Below are 16,222 nucleotides of genomic sequence, written 5' to 3' on the forward strand. Positions count from 1 at the left end.
GCTAATACTCTTCACCCTGCCCTGGTGATTCCCTGAGGCCCAGCCCCACCCAACTTGCAGGCACACCCAAGCTGCTTCCAGGGTCATTTCCATGCAAACACGCAGTTTTGGCTCATGCTACAGCCTTTCCTAAAATCTCTCAAAGGTTCACAAACCCCAAATAAGCAGCATCTGGCTTCAGTGTGCCCTGTAACTCTTGTTGAACAGTCCCAGCCTTGGCACTAAGGGCAGCCAGCTTTGATTCATGGTTTGGCCTCTTGAGGCACCTCTAAGCCCAGTGCAGGCAAATGCCATATGCCAATTGCTTGGTGGCTCACTCAGGGTCACCCCAGACAGGGCACAGGCTGTGCCTGAACTTCGCCTGCAAAAGAACCCCTCCCAGGAGGTCCCACATCTGGCAGCCTGGTGACCAGCTTTGGACTGAGCCAGAGCACCACCCAACAGCCTCCTCAAATGACACACCCAAAGGGCAGACTCAGCAGGCACCAGAGCCCTGCTTAATCAAATCCTGCTTCTTAGGTTCAGCCTCTGCACAGAAGTGCTTCCACTGTTGTCACAGCCAATTCTAACAACCAATCAGCCTGAGAGTCAATCCCTCCCACTGAAATGCAAAGAGCAACCAAGATGCAACTACAATAGGAGGGCACACACAACACACATAGGGAACATATCACGAACACCTGACTAGGGTCACCAGGGAGACTGCACCACTGGGCCCCACAGAACACCTACTACATAAGGTCACACTACTAAGACTGGAAGACATAGCAGCCCTACCTAATATATAGAAACAAACACAGGGAGGAAGCCAAAATGGGGAGACAAAGAAACATGTCCTAAATGAAAAAACAGAACAAAGCTCCAGGAAAAGAACTAAACAAAATGGAGACAAGCAATCTACCAGATGCAGAGTTCAAAATGCTGTTTATAAGGATGCTCAGTGACCTCAGGGAGAACTTCAACAAATAGATAGGAAGCATAAAAATGGAGATAGAAAATATGAAAAAGAACAGTCAGAAATGAAGAATATAATAACTGAAATACGAGGTTGAACAATTAAGTTACAAACTTGTTGCAATGATGTTGCTAACCTTTTATGATATTAGAGAGATTGTTCCTTATGAATTTATGCCAACTGGATAGTTAACCAAGTTTATTATTTGGAAGTGCTGAAAAGTCTGCATGAAAACGTTAGACGACCTGAACTTTTCACCAACAATTCATGGCTCTTGCATCATGACAATGCACCAGCTCACAAGGCACTGTCTGTGAGGGAGTTTTTAGCCAGTAAACAAGTAAGTGTATTGTGACACCCTCCCTACACACCTAATCTGGCCCCCAATGACTTTTTTCTTTACCTGAAGATAAAGGAAATATTGAAAGGAAGACATTTTGATGACATTCAGGACATCAAAGGTAATACAACAACAGCTCTGATGGCCATTCCAGGAAAAGAGTTCCAAAATTGCTTTGAAGGGTAGACTAGGCACTGGCGTCAGTGCATAACTTCCCAAGGGGAGTACTTCAAAGGTGACCATAGTGATATTCAGCAATGAGGTATGTAGCACTTTTTCTAGGATGAGTTGTTGAACTTAATTGGCAGATCTTGTATAGAATACATTAGAGGGAATCAACAGTAGATTAGATGAAACAGATGATTGAATCAGTGATTTGGAAAATAAGATAGCAGAAAACACCCAATTGAAACAGCAAAAAGAAAAAAAGAAGTCAGAAAAAGGAGGAGAGTTTAAGGGGCCTCTGGGACAACATCAAGCATCATAGAGGTACCAAAAGGAGAAGAGAGAGAGCAAGGAATCGAAAACCTATTTGAAGAAATAATGACTGAAAACTTCCCTAAACTGGTGAAGGAAATAGACATACAAGCTCAGAAAGCACAGGGTCCCAAATGCAATGAACCCAAAGAGGCCCACCCCAAGACACATCATAATTAAAATGCCAAAGGTTAAAGACAAGGAGAGAATCTTAAAAGCAGCAAGAGAAAAGCAAGTGGTTACCTACCAGGGAGCTCCCATAAGACTGTCGGCTGATTTCTCAACAGAAACTTTGTAGGTCAGAAGGAATTGGCAAGAAATATACAATGTGATAAAAAAAAAAAAAAAAACAACAACAAGAAACTACAACCAAGATTACTCTACCTAGCAAAGCTATCATTTAAAATCAGAGGACAGAGAAAGAGCTTCCCAGACAAGAGAAAAACTACAGGAGTTCATCACCACTGAACCAGTATTACAGGAAATGCTAAAGGGACTTCTTTAAGAAGAAGAAAATAAAATAACAAATGTGAATAATAAAATGGCAATAATTACATATCTATCAACAATTACTTTAATGTAAATGGATTAAATGCTCCAATCAAAAGGCATAGGGTGGCTGAATGCATAACAGGACTCTTGTATACGCTGCCTACAAGAGACTCACTTCAGATCAAAGACACACACAGACTGAAAGTAAAGGGATGGAAAAAGATATTTCATGAAAATGGAAACTAAAAAAACAGCTGGGGAAGCAACACATATACCAGACAAAATAGACTTTAAAACAAAGACTACAAGAAACAAACAAGGACCCAGTAATCTCACTTTTGGATATTTATCCAAAGAAATCCAAAACACTATTTTGAAGGGACATGTACATCCATATGTTCATTGCAGCATTATTTACCATAGCCAAGATATGGAAGAAAACTGGGTGTTCATCATGGATGAATGGACAAAAAGAGGTGGTACAGATATGGAATGTATTATTTCAGCCATAAAAAAGAATAAAATCTTGCCATTTGCAACAACATGGATGGATTAGAGGGTATTGTGCTGAGTGGAGTAAATCAGACAGAGAAAGACAAGTGCTATATGATTTCACTTATACGTTGAATCTAAAGAATAAGATAAACAAACACACAAGCCAGAAACAAATTCACAGATACAGAGAACATTTTGAGTGTTGCTAGATGGGAGGGGATTGGGGTTGGGTGAAAAAGGGGAAGGGATTAAAATTGGTAGTTACAAAATAGTTATGGTGATGTGGAGTATAGCTTAAGGAATATAGTCAATAATATTAGAATAACTATGTATGGTGTCAGATGGGTACTAGATTTATCAGGGTGATCATCTCATAAGTTATGTAAATGTCTAACCACTATGTTGTACACCTGAAACTAATATTGTATGTCAACTATAACTGAAAAATTATTTTAAAAAATGAAATTCAAAGACACAATATAATGTTTACACATGCAGACTGAAGTGATAAAACTATAGAGAAGAGTAAAGAAGGGACAACTCGTATCATAAAAGTTAGGATAATGGTTATTTTGAGGGAAGGGACAGGATTGGCTAGGAGCATGACTGGATACGTAATTTAATAGGCCCAGAGCAAAATGAAAATATTGGGTCCCTTCTTCCTAAGTTATGAAGAATTTCAAAACAGTGACAGCAGAGCATTATACCAAGTGTGGAGCTCTCCTTAGCACAAGTTTCTGTCTCACACCATCAAGCCACCCCAGGTAACGCACACAAAAGCCTTCGCAGATGTGGCCATGTTACAGAGGTCTTTGGCTTTTAATAAGTCAATAAACTTTGTTTTGCATATTTCTCTCTATGTATATATAAAGCATGGTAAAGAAAGGAAACCTTTAAATGACCAAAACAAAACACGGGAGCTACAATTTCATTCCCATCCAGGGAGCCTTGGAGGCTAAAGCCAATCAGAGTATGTGGCCATAAACAAACAAACAAATTGAAAAACGCTGAGTTCCACATTGGGAGGCTGCGTTCTTGTCACACCTTTGCTCTATGACATTAAGCGCATCGCTGGACCTTTCAGAATCTTGCTTTCTCAGTCTGCCATACATGCATTCACACCTCCCCACCTCGCAAAGTTAGGAGAATCACATATCAGACAGTAACACTATAGAAAGACCAAGTTGCTATGCATTGTAAGACAGTTGGACCGGAATGTCCTTAACACTTTCAATTTCATATTTAAATATCCCCATGCTCTGTACAGTAGATGATTTCCATTTATGTGGTGTCACCTGGCTCCCTTCCTCATGTTTTGATTTGGGTAAGGCGATGACATTCCCAGGCTGCTTTGCACTCTCCTGTGCATTTGGATTCCAGGATTGGAAAAGCCTCACTGAAATATAAATCTCAGTTCCCAGCAGTGATCTCTCCCTCGTGTAGATGCCAAGAAGTACCATGTTTCCCCAAAAATAAGACCTAACCGGAAAATAAGCCCTAGCATGATTTTTCAGGATGACATCCCCTGAATATAAGCCCTAATGCGTCTTTTGGAGCAAACCTTAATATAAGACAAGTTCATATTTTCAGGGAAACACGGTAGCACCCTGCTTTGCTGCCCACAACATCGTGTCACCTGCAGACCAGACTTCAGTGTTGAGTGAACCCAATTTCATCTGCCAGACTGGGAGTCAGAGGGAAAGCCTGAGTGTCTGAACTAAGAACTGGGGCTCATTCTCAGGAACTGAGTACAAATTGGGCTTCTGGCCTTTGGGATAAAATCCCATAGTCTCTGTATTGTTCTTTCTCAGGCCATCTAAAGTACAGTGGTACCTCGGTTTTTGAACATCTCTGTTGACGAACATTTTGGTTTGTGAATGCCATAAACCGGAAGTAAATGCTTCGGTTTTCAAACACAACTCAGAAGTCCAATATGTCACAGAGCTTCCCCTGAGGGCAAGATCCTGAGGCCTAGCTGTCCACTGTTTCCGAATGTTTCAGAGCTCGTGGATTACATTAGAAAACTGAAGTACCACTGTACTTTAATCATATAGTTAGAACTTCTTTAGCATTCGTTCAACACATTGGAAGTCTTCATTCAGACAGGATGAATTCTAAGCTTTTGGAAAAGGATAAAAGTATACGAAAGAGGCAGCTGGGCCCCAGGTCTGAAAGGACAGCTCACTTTAAGAGACCTCTGTGTAAATCATGGGTGAAGCCAGCCCCATCGGCAGTTCTGTGACCGCTAAGAGTCTCCTGTACACCTATGTGGATATAATCCTGTAGTAGCTGACTCCACAGACTTTTTAAAAGTAATTTTGCTACCATTTTGTTCATAATGCTCCTGAGTATACAGACTGGGTCTGATATTTTCTTCATATTTTTTTAAAACATCTAGTACAGTGACCATGGAGGGTAATATATTAAGGAGAGCTGGTTATTAGATGTAGTGAGAGCCAGCTTTTGCTCTCTACTTCCCAGCCCCTCCTGACCACCCATTAGGGTCCTAAGATCCTGTCTTGGGGGGCCTTCCTCATCAGGCTTAAAAGCTTCAGCTGTGGCCATCATTCATATTTCATAACCACAAAGTAGAAAGAAGTGCTTTCCAGCCTAATACATGATATCCAAGGAATTGATGGAAAACGGACTGGAAAATCTGATAGATGTGTCAACCCAAATGGGAGCCTCCAGGACCCCACGCCCACACTGCGAAGGTGAGCTGCACCACAGAACTGGGAAAATCAACATTCGCTGTTTTCTTATTCCTCACTTCCCTGAGTGCTTTCATGGCTTGTCCTTTCTTCTGGGGGAAGTTCATAGGGGACCCTTGGGGAGAAGGAATCAGAATGTTGCTGTAATCACTGTATTGCTTTGCAAACCCTTCTTACAGGTCAAACCCTCTCTGGTCCTCACGACTCACAGGCAGAGAGGCAGGGAAAGTCTTATTAATTGGCAGAGCGCTGGGGAAGGTGTCAGGAGATCTGAGTCCCAGTCTAGCCTTTCTCTCAGACTAGTAATAAGGCCTCCGAAAAGGCTTCATCCTTTAGCTCGATTTCCTCATCCTAAAATATGGACAGTACTGTCTGGCTACCTCACGGGGTGATTATTAGGCTCAAATAAGATCTGTCTGTGAAAAGCCTTTTTAATCTAATAAAACGCTAGGTCAACATGAGTTCTCCTACTATTCCAGAAGAGAAAACAGAGGTGAGGAAAAGCCATGACTCACTCAAAGTCACATAGATGCAATGAAATGTGTTGAAACTTGAACCCCTTTTCCTGCCATTCTTCCGTGTTCTTCCCTAAATAGGCTGCCTTCTCAGAGTAATTGTTCCACGTTTGATCCCCTTGAGGGCAGGGACTGGGCCAAACGTTTTTACCCATTTGAGTACCCAGTCAATATTGTTCACTTAATATTAATTGAAGGAGATTCCCAAATGGCATGTAATTCTTGTCACGAAGTGAGGTTAGAATCAGATATTTGCATCTGCACTGCCAACAGGACTAATGAAATCAACTCTTGGCCTCAGCTGACTGGCTCTCACAGGCTGCCTCAAGGAGGAATAAAACCTTAGCTGGGGTGAAGGATACAGAGGGCTGAGAGAAGGAAGTCATTCTATTTAGGTTCCTTCCCTTAAATTGGCTTCTTCTGCTTTAGTACTTTGCTGAGAGGGGTGGTCTGCAAGGACCTTTTTCACAAATCTGGCAGGGAACAGAAGTGAGGAATTTCATTTTGGAATAAAACGACTAGAAATGAAAAAGTTCCTGCTCCCAAGTAAGTCGTCTTTGTTTCCTTGCAGAAAAATATGCTCTCTGCTCAGCACTTCTCAAAAGCTACTGGCATTTTTTTGGCCTTCATTGAACCACCTCAGTTGCCTATATATAGCCCTGTCTGTGTAAAGAATTTAAAAAGCATTAGAATGCAGAAATCAAAGAGACAATAAATTTAAAACCAATCTTATTGTCTGCAGCCTAAAGTGTTATTCAGATCAAAGGGGAGGGGACATCTGGCTTCTGGCTTGCTACAAAAGGCAGATCACGTTACCTACCAATTGCTAGATTCATCCACTCTCTCAATTTTGGAATCTAGAGAACATGGCTTTTTTAGCTCCCAGTAAAGCATATTGGGTGATTTAGTCAAACTTCCTGATACTTTTGAAATGAAACAAACTCCACAGGATCATATAAAAATTGGACAGAGAGCTGGAGATTGTGTCAGGATAGGTGTCATATAAAAATGTACTGATGAGTTCAACCCTGGGCCTCTCTGGTCATACTTGAGATCTTCAAGAGCTCAAAGCCATGGCCAGGTTGTCATCACTTAGCCCAGTCCACTGACGACTCTTCTCTAGCCCTCTCTCCCAAAGCCAGAATTTTGGTTTGCAAAGCTAACTTCATAATTGAGGATGTACATTCATGTTAGATTATTTGAATCTGTTTAGCCCAAATCTGGTGGAACTGAGTCATAGAATGTTTACTTGAAAACTTATATATTCCTTTTCCTCCATTTTGGTTATAAAAGCATAGATTTGTCTTACCATAAATTTTTCACCGCTTTGAATGAAAGTTCAACTGTGCCCTTTGTCTAGCAATTTACTTAGTGTCTGTACAAATTCTGTACATGATTCAGTTTGAAGTTACTGAATAAGGTCTCCCTTATAGCAGAGATGAGGGAATTATAGCAATTAAAGGCATTATTAAAATCCCAAACTAAGAACTCTAGTCAATACATGACTCTGATTTCATTTGTTCTCATGAGCAAAGTGCACAAATGCAGGATTTTATTTTTCAGTTTGTTTCAGAGGGGAAAAAAATCAAAGAAGTAGCACTACAATTAAGAACATTTTCCAGTTACTCATTGCCTCAACACAACCCTCTTTCCCTTTATCAATTTGTCACACTAAAAAGTCTAGAGAGGAATGCAGACAATGGCAATATGTATTCTGGATTTGGGGACATCACACAAAACTCCCAGCAACATTCTCTGACTACTAACATGGTTCACTCATTTTCCATATAATGGGCAAGGTTTCTACTGAAGGATCCTCACAATTTGATACTGGTCAGGCCCAGGCCCACTTATGTATTTCTCTTCCACTGCAATTTCCTTCTACTGATTTTGGTTCTCTCCCTGCATAAAGAACCTTCTGGAAACTTACAAAACAAACCAAAATTTTCTGTCTTCATTTATTACCTAAGCCTTCTTTTCTCCTCACCTATTCTCACCTACCCCAATCTTGCTGGGTCTTTGCCAACCGAAAGTTAAAAAAAGAAAATTACTAAGAGATTTGGCATGATCCTAGCCTGATAATCTTCTCCAAGAGACATGATTCTCTTCCACAATCTTACTTTGTTTTTTACTAAGTATGCCATTTTGTTGCTGATGAAAGACTGTCATTCACAAATACAAAGAATCTTGGGTGAGAGGTAAGAATGAATGGGGAAATTTTAAATTTTTTCACGACAAGATCTCAGAGTAGAAGTATATTTAAGAGTCCTCAGTTTTTGTGGGGGGAGAGTTGGAATTAAGATTTTTCCATCTAGTATTTTATCAACATTAATATTTCTTAATTCTACTTTGAGAGTAGTGCTTAGTTTCCTTTGAATCATGGGTGAGTATCAGATATTAGATTTTGATATGGGTCTAGCATTTAAGTTTTGACAATATGTCTAGAGAGGAAGTGAAGAGTTAAAGTGTTTAATAAAACGTGAGGGAGAATAGTCAATAATATTGTAATAGCTATGTATGGTGTCAGGTGGGCACTAGACTTATCAAGGAGATCACCTCCTAAGATATATAAATGTCTTACCTCTGTGCTATACACCTGAAACTAATATAATATTGAATGTCAGCTGTAACTGAAACTTAAAAAAAATTTTTTTTTTTAAATATATAGAGGGAGAGACCAGCAGGGAAGAAACTAATCAAACTAGAAAGACAAATTTTCAGTGTTGAGTATCAGGGTAAGAAACCCAAATAACTTATCTTCTTTAATACCAACTTCTATTCTTTTTCCTTTTTTCTTCATAAACTCAGCCTCTCTCTGGGGCTCAGTGCCATCCCATAAATTCTTTTCTGGATGCCTTCCTGCTCTCAAAAAACCTAAGAGAGGTTGTACATATCCTAAGTACTAACTATTAAATGAAAAACTTAGTGCTTCTGTTAATTAGGGTATTGATAACACAAAATCATCTGTGGCTCTGAAAAGACCGAGGGATATCCCCAAACAGGCTCTGTTCATTATGATATGTCTATGTATTTATTGCAGATACAATGACAGAAATGTTATATCATCCCCATTAAGGACCTTAGGTTTTATTTTGATAGATATATAATTTTTCTCAGATTTCTAAAAAGTGGACCTTTTATTTTTTTTTCCACTAGTGCCCTATCCCATGCTTCCAGAAAGCCAAATTTTAGCAGAAGCAAAAAAAAAAAAAAAAAAAAAGAAGAAGAGTAGAAATGAATGTCTAATAATTGAAAGCATCATGGACCCCAGTGTGGTTTATGGCCTTATTCTAGGGGTCGGATGCACACACTGTAAAGAACGTGGCACTAAATTTATTAGCATGGTTATCATCTTTCAGACAAGACATAAAGCTAAGGGGACCCACTTCTTCCATCACCTGCCATCACTATCGATCCCATGGCACCTTCTACAAGAAGAGTTGAGTTATCCTGGCCCAGATCCAGATCCAACTATCTGATGACTTAGATTTCCTTTGTAGTATGCCTGGGAGACATTATAAGATCTTCCTCTTTGAAACTCAGTCACTACCCATAAGAACTGCTAAAATGGGCTCCTGCAAAGGGATGTGGGAAAAAATTCTCACATCCCAGCATGTGGATCAAGTGAATAGAATGAGCAGTGTGGCCTAAAGTAGAAATTTGAGCTGGGCCATCAAAGTCTTCTTAGTTTCTTAGTAATAGGTTCTTGACCTACCCCATTACAATTGCACATATATATAAAATATCCCAGATCGTGAATTGGATGCTGCAATGCTATACAAATTCTAGATTTTCTGAATTCCATGTACTGCATCCTCCCGCTCAAATAAAAAGAAAAACAAGTCTTACTTTCCTTGACTTCTCCTTGTCATCTTTAGACTTAATTCCAGAACATTTCCCTAGAAGATTTAAAAGAAAGCGAATCATCCACATAACATTGTACAAATCATTTTATGTCTCTGATTTCAGCTTGTTCACCTCTAAAACGGAGATCATTTAAATATCTGTCCTGCCTTTCTTTCAAAATTAATGAGGATCACATAAAATGATGTATGCAAAAGTTAATTTTTTAAAGCACTCTATAAAATCAAGTTGTTGTCAAGTAATAATGGGTATACATTTTTGTTGGACTCAGATAAATCCACCATATAAATTTATGGGATTTTTTTTCTTGTAGAACTCCACTAAAGTAAGGAATTTAAAAAGTATAAACATACAAGAACAAAGAATAAAAAAATAGAGATTGTAGAAATTGAGTGATTTCAGTAATATTTTAGGAAATGGAAGGCAGACAGGAGAGTGAACATTGATAGCACAATGAAAAAAGCTTCAAACTGAGTTAAAAATCCTCAGAGGTGGGGTGCAGCAGAAGACAGATGTCACAGTGAGCTGCAGGGCTGAATACAAGAAGACTGAGTCAAAATTTAAATACAGAACAGCTGAACCAGGTCCCTTCTCCTAGGAATGCAAGTCAGATATGGTTATTAAAGATATGGAGACAAATTATTTGACATCTCCCATATTAAGAGGTTAGGATATCCCCTTGCTTGAATGTGGGCAAGTCTAGATGGCTTTAACCAGTTGAATATGGTGGAAGTGACACTGTGTAGGCTTTCAGGCCCAGCCTTAAGAAACCAACATCTTTTGTCTTCTTTTTCTTGGAACACTTGCTCTTGGAACCCACTATGCTCTCAGAAGCCTAAGACATGTGAAGAGACCACTTGAAACTAAGCTTTCAGCTGTAGCCAACATCCACTGCCAGCCATGTGAGTGAGTCATATTGGGCATTGACCCCAGTTGAGCCTTCCTCAACGGCAGAAGATGCAATGTGGGGACAGAGTCCCAGAGAGCAGTTTCCATGCTCTCGACCTCACGTGGAAAGGGGCTGCCTTAGGTAGTAGATGGTCATCAGCTGTGACTAGTTGGCCATCAGCTTACCAGTTGGCTATTAGCCACTAATATAACTGCCATGGCTAGGCTAGCAAGTGCGGATTGCAGCTAGGAAGTGGGGTTGGTTGGTCGGCAGAGAAACAGATGGCGGATTTTGCATTGTGTGTCTCCTGCTTCCTGTGTCTCCAACCCAACTGCCAGCAAGAATATACTGGTAGGACTCCCCTATCTATGGCTCCACTGTTGTTCCTTTTTGACTTCACCATATCCTGCGTTCTTGTGTGGGAAATGGGAGCTGAGACCCTGCATGACACACATACAAAAAGAATTGAAAACGGTTGACCTGAGAAATGAGACAGAGGAGAGTCAGGTAGAAGAGATGGGACCCTAGACTGATGTTTTTCATATAAACTCTTAAAATCTGTTGTTCTTGTTTTCACCCCTGTGGGGACAGAGTCCCAGAAAACAGTTTCCAGGCTCTTGGCCTCAAGTGGAAAGTGCTGGCTGGGGTGGTGGTTGGCCATCAGCTGTGGCCAGTTGGCCAATTAGCCACTGATATAACTGCCGTGACTGTGTTGGTTGGTTGATTGGTTGGCAGGCAGAGAAGTAGGTGGGGGATTGAGGATGGGGTGGATCCTATTTCCTGTGTCTCACCCGGCCGCCAGCGAGAATATAGTGGTATGTATGACTCCCTTATCTATGGCTCTGTGGGTGTTCTTTTTTGGCCTCACCATATCCTGCGTTCTTGTGCGGGGAGCGGGACCAGTGTCCCTGCATGACAACCGCTGTGTTTACGTATTACTTTGATGTGGCATCTTGCCCTCTTGGCACCTATTCCAGAATCCTTTTAGATTGGCTCCTGTACTATAAAGCCTAGAAAGCTAAACACTCACACTTCCCAGACGCCCATGAAGTTATGTTTACAATTTGCTCTAAGTTCTACACTAGACCTGTAGGCAGAAGAAACCAACCTGAGTCAGCAGCCATTCATAAAAACTCATAACTGCTGTCAAGCATAGAGAGGGAGTCATTGGGTTCTTGGGCATCTAGGTTACATTCTACATCTGTCCCTAGTGACATAAACAGTGAATGGTGGGCAAACTAATGATGTAATCCTACAATAGCCCCATGGTGTGTAAGGCATTTTTTTCCATGGCTAGTTCATTTCTGGACTTTATATTCTTATGTAGTATCCAGACATTCTTGCCCCCCCACACACACACAGATTCTATGAGCCACCTGGTAACTTTTAATATATTGATTTCTGATTAAACTGAATTCTGTTGTTTGTAACCAAAAATACTTATTGATATATTTAATAAAAATAAGAATTAACTTTTAAATCTGTGATAATTTTTCTAGTAAACTAGTTTACAATGTAATTCAAAGAATAATTTCTTTTCCATGGATTATCATCCCTTCCATTCAAAGCACCCTTTACTCTGCTCTGTATACATTTTCAGAAATGTGAGATTTAGGATTTTCAATACTAATATTCTCTTTCTGGGCCCTTAAATTGAAAACTGCAAGGTACACAAGTACTAATTAGGCCTTTTCTTCTTCTAATTGAAAATTGATTCTAAAATTTTGATCTATGAGGAGGATGCCTGAGTTTGAGATTTGGAGAAGGAATGGGAAGGAATTGGAAGGCAGTGTAACAGGTCCCTCCGTGGCACTAATATTAGCTTCTATCTACAAAATGGTGCTCTGACGCTGCTGGAAAATTAAGTTACCTTTGCTGTAGGTTAAGGTCTTGCCTTCTGTAGAACTAGTTTGGGTGCTGCTGATGATACAGATGTAAGACAATGAAACTAACACTGCTCTGCTTGCTTTAGATCATAAGAGATCAATTCACTAGAGTAAAACCAATTAAAAAACAAACATCTACGTCTTTCTTAGTAACTCAGATATAGATGCTAGTCAGGACTCTTTGGGTTCAAGCGACATAAACCCAATACAAAATAAGCCCAAAATTAAATTTAATGACTTAAGTAACTGAGAGTGTATTGATCTTAAAATATGACCACAAATTCTTTGACGCTTCTCCTTCCTCTTGAATGTGGGCAAACTTAGTGACTTGCTTCTGATAAATAGGGTAAAGTGAAGGTAAAGCTGTGTCGTTTTTTGGAGGATAAGTCATGGAAGGTCCTGTGGCTCCTTCTTGCTCTCTCCTGGATTACTCACTGTAGAAGAAGCCAGTTACCATGTTGTGAAGAGAGACTTACACTGTCAGGAGCTGAGGCCTCCAACCAACAGCCACGTGAATGAGCCATGTTGGGAGGGGTTCTCCAGCCCCAGTCAAGCCTTTAGATGACTGCAGCCTCTGCTGACACCTTGGCTGCAAACTCATGAGAGATTTTAAACCAGACCCACTCAGTTTGGTCACTCCCAAATCCATATCAGAAAATGTGTGAAATAATAAATGTTTGTTGTTTTAAGCTACTAAGTTTTGGCATAATTTATTACAAAGCAATATATAACTAAGACAGGATTACTCATAGGTTGGCCTGACTTGCAGCCTAGCTTGATCCAGGGAAAAAATTCTTTCATTGAGATACTTACTCCATCTTTTGGCTCTGTTTTTCTGTGTGTAGAGGCTTCATTCTTCATGCAGTTTCATCCATATACTTAGGAAAGATGTCTGTCATCAGATTTTGATCAGCAGGCTTATTATAACTTGTGATCCTAGGAAAGGAAAGATCTTCTTTCTTCCAGTCTCTATATTCAAATCTTAGGGAAGATTATTATGGACCCAGTTTGAGTTTCAAGCCCATTTCTAAAATCAATCATGGTGGACAAGTGGAATGAATATTCTGATTTTCCATTGTGGTCTTATGTCACTCCTATGCCTAGAGAGAAAGCAGGGATGAAAGACACAGTAATAAGAAGCCTAAGTGGCACCACACAGAATAAGGGAAGGGTAGCTCAAGAGAAAAAAAAATTAAGGAAAAGAGATGCAAGAAGTCAAAAACAATAGGGAATATAGTCAATAATATTGTGTGCATGGTACAGTGTCAGATGGTTGCTGGATTTATCATGGTGATCATATCTTTAGGTATATAAATGTTGAACAACTATGGTGTACACTTGAAACTAATATAATATTGTATGTTAGCTAGATCTTTAATAAACATCTTTTTTAAAAATTATAGGAAGGGGTTTAGGGCCTTTATCTTTTCTCACTTAAACTGTTTGAAACTAGACTAAAGTGTAGAGTTTAAGGATGAACATTTTGATGATAATCCTATAAATATATGCAAAGAAGAAATTACTATAGAAGTCAGGAGAGTGATTATTATTGTGGTATGGAAAGGGTTAAAATTGAGGTGGGTCATAAGGAGAGCTTCTGGAGAAGCTAGGAAATTTATATTTCTTAACCTAGTTGAAAGAATGTTTGCCTTGTAATAATTCTTCGTTGTTAAGTTTTGAAATCAGAAGTGTGAGCCCTCCAACTTTCTACTTTTTCAAGATTGTTTTGGTCATTCTGGGTTCTTTGCATTTTCATCTAAATTTTAGGATTAGCCTGTCCATTTCTGTAAAGAAGCCAGTTGGGATAGATTTTGTTGAATTTGCAGAGCTGTATTAACTATTCTAATCCATGAACACAGACATCTTTCCATTTATTTAGTTGCTTCATTTCTTTAAACAACATTTTATAATTTTCAGCATACAAGTCTTGTACTTCCTTTGTTAAATTTAGTCCTATGTATGTTATTCTTTTTGACTCTATTGCAAATGGAATTATTTTCTTAGTTTCATTTTCAGATGTTTCATTGGTAGCATATAGAATACAATTAATTTTTATATCTTGATCTTGCTGCAACCTTGATCAATTCATTTATTAGCTCTTGCTATGGTCTAAATGTTTGTGTCCCTCCCACCCCAATTCATATGCTGAAATTCTAACCCCAAAGGTAATGGTATTAGTAGGTGGGGACTTTGGGAAGTGCTTAAGTCATGAAGGTGGAACCATTATGAACAGGATTACTGTTGTTATATCCAGAAACAGTACACCATGTGAGGATACAATAAAAAGTCTGGGACCTAGAAACAAGCTGTCAGCTGACCATGCTAGCATCCTTATCTTGGGCTTCCAGCCTCTAAAACTGTGAGAAATAAATGTTTGTTTTTAATAAGCCACCCGGTCTGTGGTATTTTGTTAGAGAAGCCTGAATGGACTAAGACAGCTCTAATACTTCTTTTGTGGATTCTTTAGGATTCCTACATTCAAGATTATGTCATCTGAAAATAGAAATAGTTTTACTTCTTCCTTTCCAATCTGGATGACTTCTTGCCTAATTGCCCTGGCTGGAACCTTCAATATAATGTTGAAAAGAAGTGGTGAAAGCAGATATCCTTAGGGGGAAATCTTTTAGTCTTTTACCCTTAAGTAATGTTAGCTGTGGGTTTTTCATAGATGTCATTTATCAGGTCTTTTATCAGAATTCCCTTATATTCCTAGTGTGTTGAGTGATTTTTATCATGAAAGGGTGTTGGATTTTGTCAAATGATTTTTCTGCATGATTGTGTGGTTTTTGTCCTTTATTCTACTAATATGATGTATTACATTGATTGATGATTAAACCAACTTTCTTTTCCTGGGGCAAATCCCACTTGGTCATGGTGTATCATCCTTTTTATATGTTGCTGAATTCAGTTGCCTAGTATTTTGTTGAGGATTTTTGCACACATGTTCATAAGGGATATTTGTCTATAGTTTTCGACTGTGATGTCTTTGTCTGGTTTTGGTAACAAGGTAATACTGGTTTCATAGGATGAGATATAAGGTGGTCCCGCCTCTTCTTTTTTTTTTTTTTTTAAGAGGCTGTGAAAAACTGATATTAATTCTTGAAATATTAAATATTTTGTAAAATTCACCAATGAAGCCATCTGATCTAGGACTTTTCTATGTGAAACGTTTTTTCAATTGCTAGTTCAACCTCTTTGTGATCGTTCTATTCAAATATCTATTTCCTCTTGAGTCATTTTCAGTGAGACACCTGCATAAATAGAATGGACCTTTACTCAAAGTTTGGCTCGGATGTCAAGATTGATGACACCACACACACACAACAAGAGTATATGACAAGTTTTCTTACTCACATAACAAGGGTTTCTGTGGAGAACAGGGCAGGCCTCCCAACCTAGTCTGAAAATGGCATGAGAGAACAGAGCAAGGAGACTAACTTGGAGTTTTTATGGTTGATAGAGAGAGAGGCTGGGATGAGGGTTCCCACATGCAGGTAGGCCCTTGTTTGGATGGTTTGATCATCCTATCAATGCCAAATGAAGGAGAACCTGGGCTTTCTTATCAGCTTGCCCAGATCTGGGCCGACAGGGAAGAGGG

Source organism: Rhinolophus sinicus, chromosome 3, assembly GCF_057876585.1.
Source record: "Rhinolophus sinicus isolate RSI-liver-muscle chromosome 3, RSI-T2T, whole genome shotgun sequence".
Classification (NCBI taxonomy): Eukaryota; Metazoa; Chordata; class Mammalia; order Chiroptera; family Rhinolophidae; genus Rhinolophus; species Rhinolophus sinicus.